Source organism: Canis lupus, chromosome 19, assembly GCF_003254725.2.
Source record: "Canis lupus dingo isolate Sandy chromosome 19, ASM325472v2, whole genome shotgun sequence".
In the NCBI taxonomy this organism is placed as follows: Eukaryota; Metazoa; Chordata; class Mammalia; order Carnivora; family Canidae; genus Canis; species Canis lupus.
This window is the reverse complement of record NC_064261.1, coordinates 1,741,990-1,761,358: the sequence shown is the minus strand read 5'-3', so window position 1 is coordinate 1,761,358 and position 19,369 is coordinate 1,741,990. Positions and strand designations below refer to the sequence as shown.

General features: G+C 36.8%; 1 long non-coding RNA gene across 2 annotated transcripts; it reads left to right on the top strand.

Moving 5' to 3' along the window:
* The first annotated feature begins 21 nt into the window (after positions 1–21).
* On the top strand, positions 22–9,265 carry LOC112669341 (uncharacterized). 2 transcript variants are annotated; one of them, XR_004807004.2, is made up of 5 exons: positions 22–119; positions 2,702–2,944; positions 3,345–3,431; positions 4,382–4,751; positions 7,683–9,265. It is a non-coding gene; the product is annotated as an uncharacterized LOC112669341 (long non-coding RNA). The 2 variants fall into 2 exon arrangements; XR_003142184.3 differs by having other exon boundaries at positions 49–460; positions 7,683–9,264.
* Positions 9,266–19,369: the final 10,104 nt, after the last annotated feature.

The following is a 19,369-nucleotide window of genomic DNA, read 5'->3' as shown; positions in this document are numbered from 1 at the left end:
CATGCTGGCACCTGATCTTGGAATTCCGGACTTCAGAATTCTGAGAAATGTTTCTATTGTTTAGAAGCCACCCAAACTGTGGTATTTTGTTACAGCAACCAGAATGGACTAAGATAAATGTCAGTATATATTTCCATGATCTTGGCCATTTTTTGTACTCTGTAACTTCTACTGCAACCAAGATACAGAACATTGCCTTACCCCAGAGAGGTCCTTTATATTCATCTCCATCAATCCTCTCCATCCCTTGACCACAGGCAACCACTGATTTGCTTACTATCTCTAAAATAGGTTATGCTTCTTTTTTTGTAGTTTTATTTGACTTCCCATTAATATTAACATTTAATCACTATTTGGGGCAATGGACATGTTCCAAAATAAGATTGCAGTAATGGATGTACAAGTCTACACATTTACTAAAAATTATTGAGCTATGTCCTTACAATGGATTAATTTTCTGGTATGTGAATTATACCTTGATAAAGCTATTAACATTGGTATAAAAATTTTATGACTATAAATATTTCCTTTTAGAATTTTTTTGGCTCTATTTTTAAGTCTTTCATATTCACCTCTTCTCTCATAATAGTTTCTTTTCCTTTCTCTTAACCTCTTACGCATTTTTAGTGTATTTGTTTGGTGAACTCTTCCTAATTACTTCATTTGTTCTGTTTCTTAATAGAGTTTTAAATTCCAGGGGAGCCTGGGTGGCTCAGTCAGTTAAGGTCTGCCTTTGGTTCAGGTCATGATCTCAGGGTCTTGGGATTGAGCCCCTTATTGGGCTCCCTACACAGTAAAAGAGCCTGCTTCTCCCTCTGCCCCTCCCCCACGCTTATGCGAGCTCTCTCTCTCTAATAAATAAATCTTTTTTAAAAAAGAATGATAATTCCATTCATTATCTGTAGACTCTCCATTCTTATTTTTTGCTTCATTATAAGGTATGCAATTTTTTATTGTCAACTCTTCTTCAGAGGTTAACTGTGGGAATACCTTGTGCCCTGGGTTTTAAAAGTGTCCTATTGAGATATTTTGATATTTCTGGATCATGTTTTTTTATTAGTTCTCAACCTGCAGGTAGTATGTGTCCAGATGCTCTAGACGACTATGTGTTTCTTTCATTGCTATTTAGGAACAGCAAATTTCCTTATTGCTTTCTCATCCAGTTGTACACAATTTTTTTACTTTTTTTTTTTTTTAAGAAAAAAAACAACACAAAACAGGACAGCCTTTGAGGCCTTACCTGCCTGAGGCTCTGTCTCAAGACCTGCATGGGTATTGAAAACCAGGACTCCAATCCCAGAGTCAACATAGGTCTGAGCACTCAAATTCCCAACACAATATTACTTTCTACTTCCTATTAAGTATTTGAGTTCAGTCTTATTTTTGGTATTTTTGGAATGTTTTCCCTTTCCTTCTTTTGAGCTCATCTTTTAATTAAAAAATATTTTGGGGGATCACCTGGATGGCATAATTGGTTAAATGCCTGAGCCTTGGTTTTATTTCAGGTTGTGGTGTCAGGGTCCTGAGATTCACCCCCTGGAGTCTGGCCCCATGCTCAGTGGGAGTCTGCTTGAGTTTCTATCTCCTTTTCCCTCTGCCCTTCCCCTCTACATGTGTGTTCTCTTTCTCTCTTTCCAAAATAAATAAATAAATCTTTAAAAAAGTATTTTTGATTACCTTTATCCATAATTTCTATGTATTTTTGATGTGTTCAATGCTTAACTACATTAACTTCATTCACCATGATTCAAGAGTTACTTAGTCTTCAAATCATAGGGTTGTTTTTCAGTTCTTGGTTCACTGATTCCTTGAAATGTTGCATGTGTCAACTTCTAACATGGTAGCTCCTTATACCTTGGTTTTTGTGACATCATTTGCTCTCATCTTTTCTATTACTCACAGAAAACAGTAGGAACTGTTGGAAGAGCATGAACTTTGTCATCAGACACACTCAAATTCAAATACTGATTCTTCTACTTATGTATCATGTGATCTTCACGTTCATAATTTAACTTAGTTTTTTCCACTGTATGCTTTTGTGACTTGAATCACAGTTGAAGTTTGAGAATCCATAACTAATAGTAACAGTATTCTTGGTGGCAGAGAACAGTAGTGATGGGCTACTTTTTCCTTGTCTTTTAAAAATTTTCACCTTTCAAAAAAAATAATCTTGCAACAAGTTAGTATTTTTTTAAATTGAGATAATAATTGACATAGAACATTATATTAGTTTCAGGTATACAACCACGATTGTATATATATGTATATTGAGAAATGATCACCATAGTGACTGGTCAACATCCATCACCACACACATTTACAATCTTATTTCCTTTGTGACGAGAATTTTAAGATATATTCTCTTAACAACTTAACACTGAGGTGCCTGGACCCCTTTGGGCAGATCTGGGGCTGCCTGGTGCTCTAATCAGGGGATTTGGAGGGGGCTCTCCTTTAGGGAGATGACAGGACTGCCCCCCCCCAGGTTAATGATTTAGCTTTAAGATCTTTATCTGTAAAAGGGAAAAAAAATACGTGTTCTTTAAAGTTATAATGAAGAATAAACTAAGTAATGTGTATAAAGGACAGAGAGTACCTGACAAAGATTAAGTGCCTTAATATTAGTTGTAGCAGCAGATATTTATGATACTCTTGCTTTCAACTTAAAAGTGATAATTCTTCATGTTTCTTACTTTTCCAGATTCTTCAAACTGGATCAGTTCATAGAGTTTTTGAGGAAGAAAAAAAAAAAAAAACAGAGAGGATTCCTATTATTTTCTGACAAACTTTTTCTATTACATCATTGACCAGTCCAGAGGAGAGTGTTGTTGTTGTTGTTGTTGTTGTTGTTGTTGTTGTTTTTAACTCATGCAATTGCTTTTCTAAAGACAGGGATTGTGGACAGTTAATAATATCCAATTGAAAATCTCCTGGGTTATTTGAGGTAAGCTCAGTGGTAATATCAATAATAAATCCTTTCCTTCATTGGAGACACAGGTGAATAGATTTTTCTTCATTTTCCAATAAAAGCAGACTAAGTCAATGTACCATGCTAACATACAGGCTTTGCCTGAGAGGACTTATCTTCGTTTTTGCTCAATGGTGTCTATCATCTAGGAAAGGAGCACACAGATGTTGTATTTACAGTATTTTTGTACCATTAATTACCATTCACAAGAAGGGAAAAGTCCCTAGCTGCTCTCTTTCTTTCTCATTCCATATTTCTTCCTCCTAGAATAATCCTTGACACTCCCATGATTCCCGACATCACTTACAAACTGTCTACTCTCAAAATTATAATTCTAGACTTCATCTCTCACCTCTCTCCTGAATTCTATATCTAGATGCTGTTAGAAGTTCCTGTTGCCTGAATAATCTCAACTATGATTATTTTCTTTTCTGGTTTCCTGCAAGAAAGAAAACTTACAAAGGTAATAACCAAAGTAGAAAGTACCATGTTGACAATAGTTCAGGAATTATCCAGTAACTTTGTGAAAATCTCTAGTGAAAGTAGCATGGAAGGCTTTAATCTGAGAAATGTCTTACGTTGAAGCAACATTTCTTGGTACCTTTACCTTGAAATAGTGTATACTTCACTTTCAACCTCCATGCAAGTATGGCTCCCTTGACTGCGCTGACAGAGATACCAATTCGAAGCACATCAACAAGTCAGAAAAAGAGAAAAATGAGTAGATATTGGAGGTCCCAGTTTTCTTATTATATCTGCTACATGGATCCAGGAAGTAGAAGGCAGTTTTCTGATTTTCAAAAATATACCCACTCCCGTCTTGATGTTTCACAGATAATTTTTAGTCAGCTCCTAGTGCTTAGTCTGTAAAATCATCCTTTTCTGCTATTAGTAGCCTCTTTCACTGCAGGGCTACCTCTCTGCCTCTCCTTGTGGTTCCAAGGATGCTAATTCCAGAATTGTCGTACTCTGATATACAGCCCAGAACTGGGCAATCGTATTATCCATCCAATTGACAATAGTGTTTGGTCAGAGCATGAACATATTAACCAAGCCAGTCAGTCTTTTTCTTCAGTTTCACTTTGGGAGGGGGGAAAAAAATCTCTTTATCCTTGGATCACAAGCTGTAATGATAGACTCCAAAGCTAGATCATCTGTATAGCTGCAATGTGGCAACATCTAAAAGGAATAGGCCTACAATTAGAGAGCCATAGTGAAATGCAAAGCAAAGGACATTGATGATGCATTTGGATTTTTCAGTTACCCTTTTTCTTTTCATATAAGCCAGGGTTTCTGTTTGAAGTGGTTTGAGTTAGATTTCTGTAACTTGCAAGTAAAAATTGTAAAACACATCTTAGCATATCAAAAGTAGAACTCAGCATTGCATAAGTCCCAATTCTCTCCTCTCTCCAGTCTGTGCTGGTTGCTGAAATCTCCAGTTCCCTGATCTTCCATGTCCGAAACAAAGAAGTTATTGTAATCCTGTTACTGCTGCTGCTGCTTTTCCGTGTGAATGGTGGTGCTCCAGACTCATTAGTCCCATCATTCTCTGATGGTGGCAGTCGTGAATTCCTTACACAATTAGTGTTCAAGTGGATGGCTTTGAATCCAGCTTACAGGATGACCAGAACTGTCTGAGAAATCAGTAAGTGCCTAAGCACTCACAGAAATATCTGAAAAGGAAAACCTTGACAGAGTCAGCTATGTGATATGCAAGGACCCAATGTGAAATGAAAAGACATGCTCCTCATTCAAAAGACAGGAAAAAGAAATGTCATAAAAGGTATTAAAATATAAAGCTTTTCCCTTTCTTCCTAGGTCTCTCTTCACCTTTCATAGTGTATTATTTGCTATTTAATGTTGAGTCATTGGGATAGAGATACTCATTGGGTTTAGAGGCTCACAGGTGCCCCTTGATTTGTCTAGTGCACAGTCCACTAGCAGCAGGGCTTCCTCCCTTCCTCCCTCAACCATCGCTGCACAGCACCATGTGAGAGAAATAAATCTCCCCTTCCCATGACCTGCCACCCCAATTCATAGTGGGCTGGAGATGGCCAAAGACAAAAACCTCAATATCTGGATGAGCCCATTCTCAGGTAGAGTAAGAAGCTCAGAAGCCCATCTTTGCATAGTGACAATTGACTGTATGGATGTACTGCTGGCCCATGGCAGGGACAGCCACTGCCATGTCTGCCCTGAGATGTTGTCTCAGGTACTTGTCTCATCTGGCACCACACTTAGGCCCGCAGAAGAGGGTGAGTGTAGTAGTGCTTACTGGGCAGAGAAAAGAGTGGATGAAGTGGGGTGGCAGGGTGCAGTGGGGCAGGGATGGCCTGTGGAGCCCCTCTCTAGGGAAGGCAAGTGGTGGGAATCAAGGCTGCACATAAGCAGGACCACCCAAGAGCCATGGCTCTCAGCCCCTTATCCATGCTCCATGGTTCTATTGACTTCACTTACAGCATGGAAATCCAAATATAAAATTATTGGAAATTTTAAGATGGTGACCAAAGAGCAATAAACCCCAAGCACAGGGCCCTTCTGAGGTCACACAGGACCCGACCTGCATGAAGTCCACTCTATGAACAAATGGCCTTTTTGTTGATTTGGCCAAAGACAGCTCAACAGAATTATAATTTAGAAGCAGGAGACTGAGCTGTAGGTCCTCCCAGTCATGCTCTCTTGCCTCATTCTTCTAACCCTACCTGTGGCCCAGAAAGCACCAAGTACTCCCTGAAACACAGTTTGAAAATTAAAAACAAAACAAAAGCAAACAAAAACTAAAATTTTTATTCTTATTCAACAGTCTAGGAAAATTCTGGCACTTCAACTTTAATTTGCTTTTGTTTTCTATTAAAAACTCAGATGACAGCCTGTATTTAATAACAAATAATAATTTTAAATATTTTTAAAAAAACAAAATGCACTTGATCCTGTATTTAATTATTAAATCAAAAGTAAAACAATGTTCGTGTAATTATTTTAAAATCAGGAATTTAACAAATATTCACTTCCTTTACTACACACCCACTTCCTATTCTTGTGTTACTTTTTCCTGAGATTATGATTGTAGACCGTGATTATGAATTTTCAACATCAAGGTTTAACTACAGGAATCTTTCTGAGTTTTCACTTTAATTTTGAGAACTTTCAGAAGACACATTAAAACATGTTTGCATATTTGTAGCTAAGTTCATTGTCAAGTACTTCTCCATTTTAGAGATCTTGATGATTAAACTTCCAAGTGGGTGGAGTACATTTCTGAGGTTTTGTTTCATTTCTCTCATTCATGGGAGGAAAGTGGGTGTTATATTTTTTTGGAGTTTCTGCATGTATAAGATGTTTTTTGTTACTATCTGACATGAATGACATTTGATTTGATTTGATTTGGGATTCTGTGTTCTCCATTTTTAAACCTCAGATCACTATAGACATTCTATTCTTTACTGGAATTTAAGAGAGCATTATACTCTTATACTTGTAATTAAAAATATTTTATTAATTTTTTGTGTAACAAACAGATTCTGGCCTTTCCTGCCTGGAAAAGTATTCTTCTATCATATCTTGGATTATAATTTCTCTATTACTTGTTTTATTTCTTTTTTTTTCTTTTTAGAATATCTTTGTATCAGGATATTGGATCTCTCCTCTCTGTTCCTCATATGTCCTCATATGTTGTCACATTTATCATTTTTATGATTTCTCCTTCTTTCTCCTGTCCCTGGGGGACATTTTGAAGTTTTTTGTTTGGTTTGTTTAGCCTCACTTCTGTTCTACATGACTCCAATGAAAATTTTAATACTGCTATTACAATTTTTAAAATTTCTTCGAAGTGTTCTTGATCTCATCTGCTCTTATCTTACTTTCTGCTGTTTTTTTTTTTGTTTTTTTTTTCCATTCTGCTATGAAGTGAGCTATATTTAGGCCTTGGGTTTGCAGGTACATTGCTGGTAAGGATTGTCCATGGTCATCCTTACTGTCACTTGTGTATTGGTAAAAACCATCCTCTCAGCTGTACACAGCTTTAGCTCAATTTATGATACCTCAGAAATATTCATCTGGCACTGAAATGGAAAATTCTGTTTTTACTGTTTTTACTTCTCCATTTCTTTACTCTAAGGGAGATAGCATAGATCCTAAAACAGCCCTCCATTATTCAATCTGGTGCAGTCCATGAAAGATTGGTCTCCCCTGCAAACACCACTCCCAGCACCCTTCTTGTCTCTGCTACTATTTATGTGGCTTTACCTAAAAGGTCATCTTCCTGGGATACAAGGGCCACTTTCCCTTGCTGTCTGCCCCTGGCCTTGTTGAACAGACAGAATTATCCTGGATAAGAGGAATTGAGAAGGGAGGTGCAAGATCTCAGCTGTCTCAAAAGACAGTAGAGGAGGGGTTACTCAGTTTTCTTTATTTCTTTCCTTTTTTTAAAGATTGATTTATCTACTTAAGAAAGAGAGTGTGTGCAAGCAGGGGGGAGGGGCAGAAGGAAAAGGAGAGCAGCAGGTTCCCCACTATGGCGAACTCCAAGCAGAACTCCAAGCAGAGCTCCATCTCACCACCCTGAGATCACAACTGGAGCAGAAATCAAGATTCCAACACTTATCCAACTGAGCCACCCAGGTGTCCCTCAGTTTTCTGATTAATGTGATATTTATTGCTATAAAAACAAGCAGTAAAAATGAGTCAACGTCTCTTTCTCTTCTTTTATTTTCAGTTGTGTCATTCTGGTTCAGAGAGTAAATTGCAAGCAGGCCACTGATGATGTTGCTCCATTCAACTGCTGCAACATCAAAGTCCATGGAACTATCAGTGTCTGGCATGTACATTTGATTCCTGTCTTTATGTTTTAAGCTATTGCTAATTATTGCCTTTCCTTATGATTTTTCCTCTAATTGATTTACAAGTTGGGAAATTGTGATCTCAACCCAGAAATCAGAGTCTTCTAAATGCAAGTAAAATCAACAGGCTAAGGAATGTCATAGTCATTTTATTATTTACAAGGCAACAGTTAACACATCCAATTTGAGTGGAAAGAATGCCAGCGTCAGAAAACTTAAAAGTCGAGTTTTTAACCCTGTTTATTAATTATGTGACCTTAAACAAGTTGCTTAGCCTTCATGGATCTCTTTATTTTTTCATAAAGTGGCAATAATCATGTTTGTTCTAAGGATCTCATATGGGTATTGTGAGGACCAAATGATTTAATACTTGTAAAAGACCTTTGTAGTCATTAACACTCTAGATCCAATTATTACTATCACTCCCATGACCTTGGCTTCATCATTGGCAAGTTGAAACAGCTGAGCTAACTGAGCTAACAGGTCACAGAAGTGATTCATTAATATTTATTTCTAATTTTTAGCTGTTAGTGAATATAGATTTCGAACATAAAAAGTAAATGGTAATTGTGAGTACTGTAGACTCTGTCATTAAAATAAAAAGGAAAAATAGACATCTTTTATTTTTGTCAACTTGTTAAATTCATATGAATTTTACCTACTGCCTCCTAGGTTCTATAAATAGAGGGTTTCTTTCATAATTTTTTCCTCTTTACCCATAAGAATATGTGAATTTTCAGAGTCTGTACTACCCCTCTTAGGTGCATAAAGAATACATCAAATGAGACCAAAGAGTCACAGATAAACTTTTGCTGTTATTAAATTTGATTTGAACAGAAGAGTAGACAATTAAAATTGGAAAGTGTTTTGTAGAAAAGAAAGCAATGAAAAATTGGTCTTTAATTGTCTTTAAAACTAATTGGAGGCAGAGACTTCTAAATAGGGTTATAATTTATAGGCTAATAAATGCCACAGACATCTTGTTATTAACATGAAAATTAGCAAACATATAAGGAGAGACCAGTTTGGAATATGGCAGTTCTAAGCACATGGAAATAAAACACAAATCAATTATACATTTTATTATATTTTATTTGTAATTGGAGTATAATGTACTCCTCTAAGAAGAGACAATAATAAAATCTTCCAGGCTTTAAACCTAGTTACAAGTGAATGAGATAGTCTGCTTCATGGCATAGCAAACACTTTTTTAAGAGCAGGATTCTTTGCTGAAATATGACAAAAGTTTCTCTCTCTTTTTTTCTCTTCCTCTCTAAGTTATTGAAAGAAGTCTGTAAACTTGTATTCATTTTGCATGTAATGTGACTTTTCCCTTCATTTTGTGGATAGGAAAACCGAGATAAAGAGAAATGGAAGAATTTCAATGTCCTTATCATTTTACACTTTGTGTGTCTTTTTCCTATGTATTTTTAAAATAAATTAATTAATTCCTTGAGTTAAAAGCTGTCTTATCCATAATAGGTCACCACAGCCTTGAATGCAGTTACTCATTGTACACTTGCCCCAGAGCTGTAGCCCTGAAATGCATGTTGCAAGGAAGGAAATGGCTAACAGCAGGTCTATGATCTTCCTGGTAGCCTCTGGGATTCCTTAAAACATTAACCTATGAAATTCATAGAAGGGTATTGAAAGTTCTGGAGGTTTCACAACACCACACTTATGTGCAAGGATTTGCTAGAAGGACTCATAGAAGTCAGAAAGGCTGTTATGCTCACAGCCACAGTTTATTATAGCAAAATTAGCAAAAGAAAGAGGCACATAAGGGCAGGTTCCAGGAGAGTTCCAAGCATGAGCTTCCAGTTGTTCTCTCCCAGTAGAGTCTTGTGAACAATACTTACTTCTCCCAGCAATGATGTATGACAATCACACAGAGTATTGTCAACCAGGGAAGCTCCCCCAAGCCTTGGAGGTTTCTTTCTCCAGCTTTATTGAGGTAAATTTGGCAAATAAATAAAATAAGATATTTAAAGTGTTCATTGTGATTATTTGATATATGTATACATTATGAAAGGATTTTTCCCATCTTATTAACACATCTGTTATATCACATATTTATGGTGTGTGTGTGTGTGTGTGTGTGAAGATTTTTCATTTTTCTTTACTTGGAAAGGCATCAAATAGCAAATAGGCAGGAAAGACCTTGTTCTCCAAATACCGGGGATATGAATCCTGATTGCTGCTTCTGATCACAAAGATGGAAAGAGATGAGCTGCCTGGGTTGCTGCACTTCCTACTATTGCTGCAAGCCCCTCCCTCTCTGACTGAAATGACCTCCAGGAAATTTAAAGAACCAGTGTCCTTTTCGTTCCTCTTCATTTTCCTCTTTTCCTCCTTTGGGAGCAATATGTTAAAGATTAGAACATTCGAAAACAACTGCAAGGGAAAATAAGGAAATGACTGCAGCCCAGGAAAATTTCAGAAAAGACCTAAGAGGTCTTAAATTTATACCAGGCTGATCCTCAGCATGGAGTAGTCTACAACAATCAAAAACAAACAAAAATAACAGCATATAGCAAATACTGGGGAAGGAGAAAGGGGAGAATCTGATTTCCATGTTACCATATTGTGAGATTCAATTGCCTAATTTTCAAAAGTCACAAAACATATGAAGAATCAAAAAAAGTATGGCTCATTCAAAGAAAAGACTATATATCAACAGAAACTGTCCCTGAAAAAGACCTGATCACAGATCTACTAGGAAAAACTCCAAAACAACTGTTTTAAAATTACTCAGAGAACTGAAGGAAGTTGTGAAGAAATTCAAGAAAATTATGGATGAACAAAATGAAAATATCAGTAAGAGAAAAGATTTTAAAAAACTAAAAAGAATTCTGGAGCTGAAATGTACAATAACTGAAATGAAAAATTCATTAGGCTACAAACGCATATTTGAGCCAGCAGAAATACGAATCAGTGAACTTGAAGATAGAAAAGTGGAAGTGATCAAGTCTGAGAAAAAGAAAAAAAAATGAAGAAAAGTAAACAGAATCTAAGGGACCTGTGAGATACTATCAAGTAGATCAATATAGGTATTCTGAGAATTACAGAAGGAGAAGAGGTAGAGAAAGGGAAAGAAAAAAATATATGAAGAAATAATGGCTGGAAACTACCCAAGGAGATGAATATACACACCCAACAGGCTCAGACAACTCCAAGTAAGATAAAGAGACCCATACCAAGAGATTTAATACTTAAACTTTTGAAACATAAACACAATGAGAAAATCTTGAAAGCAGCAAGAAAGAGATGACTAATCACACACAAAGGATCCTTAATAAATTTATCAGTAGATTTCTCATCAAAAACTTTGGATACCAGAAGTCAGTGGACTGATGTATTCAAAGTAATAAAAATAAAAATGTCAAAATCAAGAATTCCATATCCAGCAAAATTGTCCTTCAAAAGTGAGGGAGAATATAAAATATTCCCACATAAACAAAAGCAGAGAGAACTTGTTGCCATTAAATCTGCCCTGAAAGAAATGCAGTAGAGTATTCTGCAGAGTGAAATGAAGACATTAAACAGTAATTTGAAGCCATATGAAGAAATGAAGGTTTCAGTACAAATAAACATATGAGAAATTATAAAAGCTAATGTTATTGTAATAATGGTGTGTAACTCCACTTTTTTTCCTACTTGATTAAAGAGACTAATTTAAAAGTATATATATAAAATCTAGTGTAACTTTGGTTTATAACTCCAGATTTTGTTTTCTACATGACTTAAGAGACTAATGTATTTAAAAAATTGTTAATTTATGTTTTGAGACACACAGTGTATAAATATGTAATTTTGTGATTTCAAACAACCAAACAGGGTGGGGATAAAGCTGTGATAGATGAGAGCTTTTTCAATATTAATGAAGTTAAACTGATATAAATTCAAATTAGAGTGTTACAACTTTAGGATGTTAAATGTAATCCCCATGGTAACCACAAAGAAAATAGCTATAGAATATACGCAATAGAAAATAAGAAAGGAATTTCAACATTTCAAATCGAAAGCAAATAACAAATGACAGAAGTAAATGCCTTATTATTAATTACCTTAAATGGGTTAAACTCTTCATTCAAAAGACAGAGATTGTGAGATGGATAAAAACACATAATCTAACTATATGATGTTTACAAGAGCTCACTTTAGATCCAAAGACACAGATGGGTTGAAAGTTAAAAGATGGAAAAAGATATCCCTTGCAAATAGTAATCCAAAGAGAGTAGGAGTGGCTGTACTAATATCAGACAAAATAGACTTTAAATCAAAAAAAGGTTATAAGAGACAAAGAAGGATGTAATATATTAATAAAATGTTCAATGTAACAAGAAGATATAACAATTATAAACATTTACAAACCTAATGACAGGTATTCAAAACACATAAAGCCAAAACTGACAGAATTGAAGGGAGAAAAGGACAGTTCTACAATAATGTTCGGATATTTCGATATCTCATTCTCAATAATGTATAGAACCAGTGAAGATAAATAAGGAAAATTGACTTATACAACACAATAAAACAACTAGAGATTATATATATATATATATATATATATATATATATATATAACATATACATAATATATATAACATAATACACAACAACAGCAGCACACACATTCTTCCCAAGTGCACATGGAACATTTTCCAGGATAGACCATATGTTAGGCTACAAAGGAAGTCTCAATAGATTTATTTATTTATTTATTTATTTTTCTCAATAGATTTAAAAGATAGATATCATGCAAAATATCTTCTCTGACCACAACAGGATAAAAATTAAAAATCAGTCACAATTAAAGTGAGAAAATCCAGAAATTTGTGGAAATAAAACAATAGATTCTTGAAATAACCAATGTGTAAGAGGAAGAAGCTACAAGAGAAACTAGAAAATAGTTAAAGACAAAGATGAAAACACAGCGTACCAAAACTTATAGGACACAGTGAAAATGGTGCTAAAAACTTGTAGCTATAATACGTTAAAAAACAAAGATTTCAAATCAACAACCTAACTTTACTTAAGGAACTAGAAGAACAAAAACAAACTAAACCCAAAGTTATTACAAGAAAGGAAGTAATAGAGACACCGGGTGGCTCAGTGGTTGAGCATTTGCCTTGGCTGGGGCATGACCCTGGGGAACTGGGATCGAGCCCCACATCAGGCTCCCTACAGGGAGCCTGCTTCTCCCTCTGCCTGTGTCTCTGCCTCTCTCTCTCTGTCTGTCATTAATAAATAAATAAAATCTTTAAAAATAAATAAAAAAATAAAATCCCCATGATGCTTTTGCAGAAATAGAAAAAGTTATCCTAAGATTCATACAGAATTTCAAGAGACTGAATAGCCAAAGCAATCTTGAAGAACAACAAAACTGGAAAACTCACACTTGATTTCAAAAGTCACCATAAAGCTACAGTAATCAAAACAGTGTGGTACTGGGGCATCTGGGTGGCTCAGGGGTTGAGTGTCTGCCTTTGGCTCCTGGCATGACTCCAGGGTCCCTGGATCAAGTCCCACATTGGGCTCTGCAAAGGGAGCCTGCTTCTCCCTCTGCCTGTGTCTCTGCCTCCCTCTGAGTGTCTCTCAGGAATAAACAAATAAAATCTTTAAAAAAAAAGTGTACTGGCATAAAGATAAGCATATAGACCAATGGAATGGATTGAAGAGCCCAGAAATCAGCACTCACATATACAATTAAATAATTTTTGATAAAGATGCCAAGACCATTTAATGGGGAAAGAATAGTCTCTTCACCAAGTGGTGCTGGGAAAACTGGATATCCATATGTGAAAGAATGAAGTTGGGGCCCTTGACTAACACCACATACAAAAATGAACCCTAAATGGATCAAAGCCCTAGGTGTAAGAGATAAAAACTGTAAAACTCTTAGAAGAAAACAAAGGGTGAAGTCTTCATGACACTGCATTTGTCAGTGATTTCTTCCACGTGACACCAAAGGCATAGGTAACAAAAGAAAAAATAGGCAACCTGGACTTCATGAAGTAAAAAAAAAAAAATGTGCATCGAAGGCAATACCAACATACCAACTGAGTAAAAAGGCAATTCACAAGATAGAAGGAAACATTTGCAATTATATGTCTGATAATGGATTAGTATCTAGAATATATAGAGAACACCTAAAACTCAACAACAGCAAGAAAAACAACTCAATTAAAAAAATAAGTGAAAGACTTGAATAGATATTTCTCCAAAGGGGACAATATGCCAATGAGCACATGAAAAGATGCTCAACATCATTAATCATTAAGGAAATACAAACCAAAACTACAATGAGAGTCATCTCACACCTGTTAGGACAGCTACTATCAAAACAACAACAACCACCACCAACAAAAACAAAACAGAAAATAACAGGTATTGGTAAGGATCTGGAAAAATCTTGTGCGCTGTTGGAGGGAATGTGAGATGATGTAGCCACTACGTATGGTAGCTCCTCAGAAATGTAAAAAGTAGAATTGCCATGTGACCCAGCAACTTCACTTCTGGATATTATCCAAAAGAATTGAGACCAGGGTCTCAAAGAAATATTTCTACACCCCCGTGTTCATGGTAGAATTATTCATAATAGCTGAAATATGGAAGCAACCTAAATGTCCATCAATGAATGAATAAGCAAAATGCATAGAGATGTTATTCAGTCTTAAAGACGAAGATAATGCACTACAACATGGACTCTAACGTAGGTAGGAAGCGTATTACAGAGATACAATGAAGCTGGACTTTCCAGATTCTTAAACCTGAGGCAGACAAATATGGTGGGGCCTGGATGGTCTTTCCAACAAAAAACATGTCTTGAGCGCTATTCATTGCACCAATGAAAGCTATTTCAAGTTAACGCCTATCACATATTTCAGGCTAATTAAAAACCCCTCTGATGAGGATTTTGAGAACAATATGTTGAAAGCAACAACATCTGGAGTGTGAATTTCTGATGAGGGCGATTTAAAAGTTAGCCAACCCGCCCTAGAATATAGATTAAAATCCACTTTTCTGCCCGTGCATTGAGCCACTGACATTTCTCTGTTGGCGCAGTGCTCAGGCCCGTCCCTCTTGGGAGCTCTGGAACCCACTCCCTTCCAGGCAAACAGGGACTGATTCTCTCCCATTAGCTTTCAAATAGAATGCAATCTATCCCATCTTTAAAATCAGAACTAATGTCCCTGCTTTTGACTCTCCCCGCCACCTAGGCGCTGCCTTGACTTGCTGTCACTCTTATTACCACCAAGCCATTGAACCTCGCAGTAGTGCCTTAATTTCCTTTCTTATAAAACAAGCACATTTACTTGCAGAACTTCACTTTCATCCTCTCCTTTTCAGTTTTAAATATTACTTCCCCCGGGAAAGCCCTCCCTGACCTGGCTGTCCTTCGTTTCCGTTGTAGTGCTGTGTTTCCCCTTCTGCATCACTTCTCGTACTCCGTTATTCCTTTACTTGTTTATGTGCCTTCCACAGTGCAAGCTTTGAGACCAGAAAAGGGACATGAATTACTCACAACTGTCTCTCTAGTGCCTGACACAGAATGGAGGCCTAATAGTATTGATTGAATGCATTTGATGCATTTTGTATTCATTTAGAAATATCTATAGGGTTTGCAGCCGAATTTGCTGCTGTATAAAGAAACACGTCTTACTCAAGCCTCCTTATTCAAGTGATCTCTTTTTTAAAGATGCAATTCACCTCTCTGAATGTTAAGTGCCTGTCAGGTTTAGAGGTGCCTTCTGGCTAACTTGGGAAAGGACATTTGCAATATTACATCTATATATCTTCTTCCCATCCATATCCCACCACCACTACCTCCTCCCAAAGAAATGCACCAATCTATTTTCTCTGGACATCCACGATTGATAGCTACAAGAGACTCTCTGAAGGCTTGGTCATAGTAGCCAGGGTGTCACTCAACCAGGACCGATGACAACAAGATTGGATATCACTGTTTATTGAGTTTAATTGTCCCTGCAAAACCTTCAGACATTCCCTAGGGAAAGACACAATCATAAGACTTTAAACTTCCTCCAAGAACACTTTATTTTTTAAAAAATAAGAATCACTCGTGTCATCAAAATTGCCACATGCACACATACACACAGCCTGCTTAGTAATCATCTTTTAAGATCCTTTTTACCCCTGTGTTTTCATTTTATAGATGACTAAACAGGCTTAGCAAGAAGAATTAACTCAAGGTCTGGAAGCTGGTGGGGAGGACCAGTTTGCAGACGTCAAGACCTGAGCTCGTGCACTTCGCCACAATGTGTCCCGGGAGGAGTAAAATGCCTCCCTCTTAGACACATACGAAACTCAGCTGAAACTGAAGAAGGGCAATCATCTCAGTAATATGAATTTTCTCTGGGATTTTCTAGTACTAGCACTGGCCCTTTGAAATGTAGAACTACCTATAAAAGGAAACAGGACTTGAAATGCAAACTCAGTGCGACTCTCATTCTTAGACATAGACGCTATGATTAACTTTCATAGGAATAACTGAAATATGATGTCGAACTTTATTGTTTTGGAGTGCTAAGAAGAATTTGTATTTTGGAATTTACCAAATAGTGTTTAGTGTTCTTGGTGGTCAAAGGCCAAGGGTGATCTTTCCTTGGTGTCCTGCATGTCTGAGATGGTGCCTGGCGCCTCACAGGAGCTTAGTGCATGTTAGCAGATGAAGGGGGAAGACCTGCTGGCCCACTCGAACTTTTGTAAGTTTACTCTGGCACACTCATCCTTTTTTAAAAAAATATTTATTTATTCATGAGAGACCAGAGAGAGAGAGAGAGAGAGAGAGAAGCAGAGACACAGGCAGAGGGAGAAGCAGGCTCCATGCAAGGAGCTGGACATGGGGCCGGATCCCGGGTCCCCAAGATCACGCCCTGAGCTGAAGGTGGCGCTAAACCACTGAGCCACCTGGGCTGCCCTGGCACACCCATCCTAATGACAGGCGGTGTGCATAGTTGTGCAGTGTGGACTCTGAAATCAAGCTGCCAGCTTGAAAATCCAGGCCTGACATACATGTCTGTAAACTGGCTACAATTGCAATATCTCCATTATAGGGTTACATCACTTTGAAGAGTAAATAACTCATATGCACTTAGTGCCTGACATTAATAAGTTCTGTATGGGTTTGTAGTTATAAAAATGGGTCCTAAGGTCATTACTGTGGATGTCAGGATTTAACAGATGTTACATGGAAAAGACTAAAAGATCGTATAAGATGCATTGTATATACAGATGCATGAATTTAATTTGGGTTTTATTACCATAGATGATTTTTATGAGATTGGTTTGTAGTCATCTGTCCTTTAAAAAATTCCTTCCTGCCTGCCTTTACAAAAGGGAAGTGGACACTAGGGGTTTATAGTTATGTTCTCTTAATCTAGTGTGATACTTAGTTGATTAAGCCAAAATAAGTATTAGTGAAGCAGTATTATATAAAGGAGCTGGGCTCCTGATTTGTATAGGTTGTCAAGTACAACGTGCCATGGCTATAGGAGGAGGGGACTGTCTGACCCAGGTATTTCTCTAAACAATACCAAGAGAGGATATCTACTGAGATAAGAGATACTGGTTACAGTCGACTGAATCCTCATTATGGAATATAGAGTAATATAAACATAAATTATAAATGCCTATTAGGTGCCCGATACATAGTTCTTGGAAGAATGAACAGAAAGGGATAGAAAATGCTGGTGGAAATCCTTACCCTGCAGTAGGATTTGTCTTATCTAAGATCTTGTCTTATCTAAGTTTTTCTTTTCTCATTTGCCTCCTCCCCCCTCCCATTGGCCTTGTTATGTGTTGGTATGTTCTGGAATGCTGCTTTCTAGAATCAAGGTCCTATTTCCATTTGGGGAAAAAAATATTTATATATGGGGTTATTGCCAGCAAGGCTTCTCAACGCAGCTTATGCAACAAGCAGCGTCCCGAGGTCTGTTCCAGGCTGCCTCACTTCCCATCAACCTGAGCACAGTGGGTTTGGTGTGTGCTGTCAGGAAGGCAATGTCCTTGTCCTTTGCTGGGAACAATGGCTTCCCAGTTAAGATTTAAGCTGAAAACAAACTGCAGGCCCTGTTTAGATAGAAGTCTGGGTGCCAGATGCACTTTATGTGACTATTACACAAGCTACAGGCTACAACAATTTAAGAGTAGTAAGTGTTTAACCATCTTATGGTCAATGAGACTGTGCTATTCTAGAGTTAACTGGTCATTTGAAAGAGGAGCATTTCGTTCCAGAAAGACAGATGTCCGTGGTTGCACTGTATTCTCAGATTTTGTTTTTTCCCCCCCTTTGGAAATACATAATAAACAAAATACCTTAATAAACAAAATGTTTGAACTATTCAATAATATGCTGAGGTTGTCACTGTTGGTATCAGCAGGCATGGAAAACACAGAAGAGGAAAATTAAGAAAAAGTAAAATTATTCTCACGGACAGAAATGAAGTCATACAAAGTCATACAAAGTCAAAGTACTTAGGGAATACAAACACATAAAATGTCAAACGATCCATTAAAACTGGTATTTTTTAATCAAACTGAGGGAAAAAAAGTGTGTAGATGAAATTATGTGACCCTTTCATACTGAGTTAAACAGGAAGCATGTTTACAGAGTTAATTCATCTAATCACAATTTCTCTATGAGAAGATTTTTTAAAATATTGTATGCTTTCTGTGAAAGATGTGTTCCTTCAAATCTTTAATCAAGCTCAATAATTCATTTCATCAACATGCTATAACACATGCCATCAAAATATAATGTGCCATAGATCATTCTATTGACAGAGCGCCATAAACCAAGGAGTCAGTGAAAATAAATCACATTGTCTTCTATTTTGCCTTGAAAGTAAACATGAAAACTCACAGAAGAGAAATGCAAAAGAAAAACCACATTTTGTGCATAAAATGTAAAATGTCATTAAAGGCTTTAATTAACATTGAGTACTTCATCTGAAAACAGTGCCCATTAAAGTTTAAATGTTCACGGGATTAGTTTGTTATTATACATTTCAATTCTGCAACAACATTTTTAACTGTTTTCATTCTAAAATGGAGTTGGTTACTCTAATGGAGTGTTTGTGCCTTAGTCAAATATTTCAGAAAGAATCTTGAGTTGTGGAGGGGTCTTTGCACGAAAAGGTGCTGGAAGGGGAAGGGATAGGAGAGGGGTGGAAAAAATATTTTCAAGCAATGTCCAAACACATTGCTATGCTGGAGAATAAGACTGATTCACATCAAACATGACACATTATTTTCCTTAACTAGTAATACTCAGAAATGGAGATATGATCTCCTTGGACTTGGGTTACAGTTTGGCAGTGGACTCAACACGTAGATTCATTATCCTCTTAACATGCCCTCAGGGTCTTTGTCCACGCTGCTCCCTCCGTCAACAATTTTTTCCCCATCTTTACATGCCAAAAGCTAGATAACTCTTTCCCAGCCATTATTTGCATGGTCAAACTCGAGATAACTTTTAGGTCTCAATCAAATACAACTCTGTTATGAAACCTTCTCTCCATACAAAAATCTCTCTTCC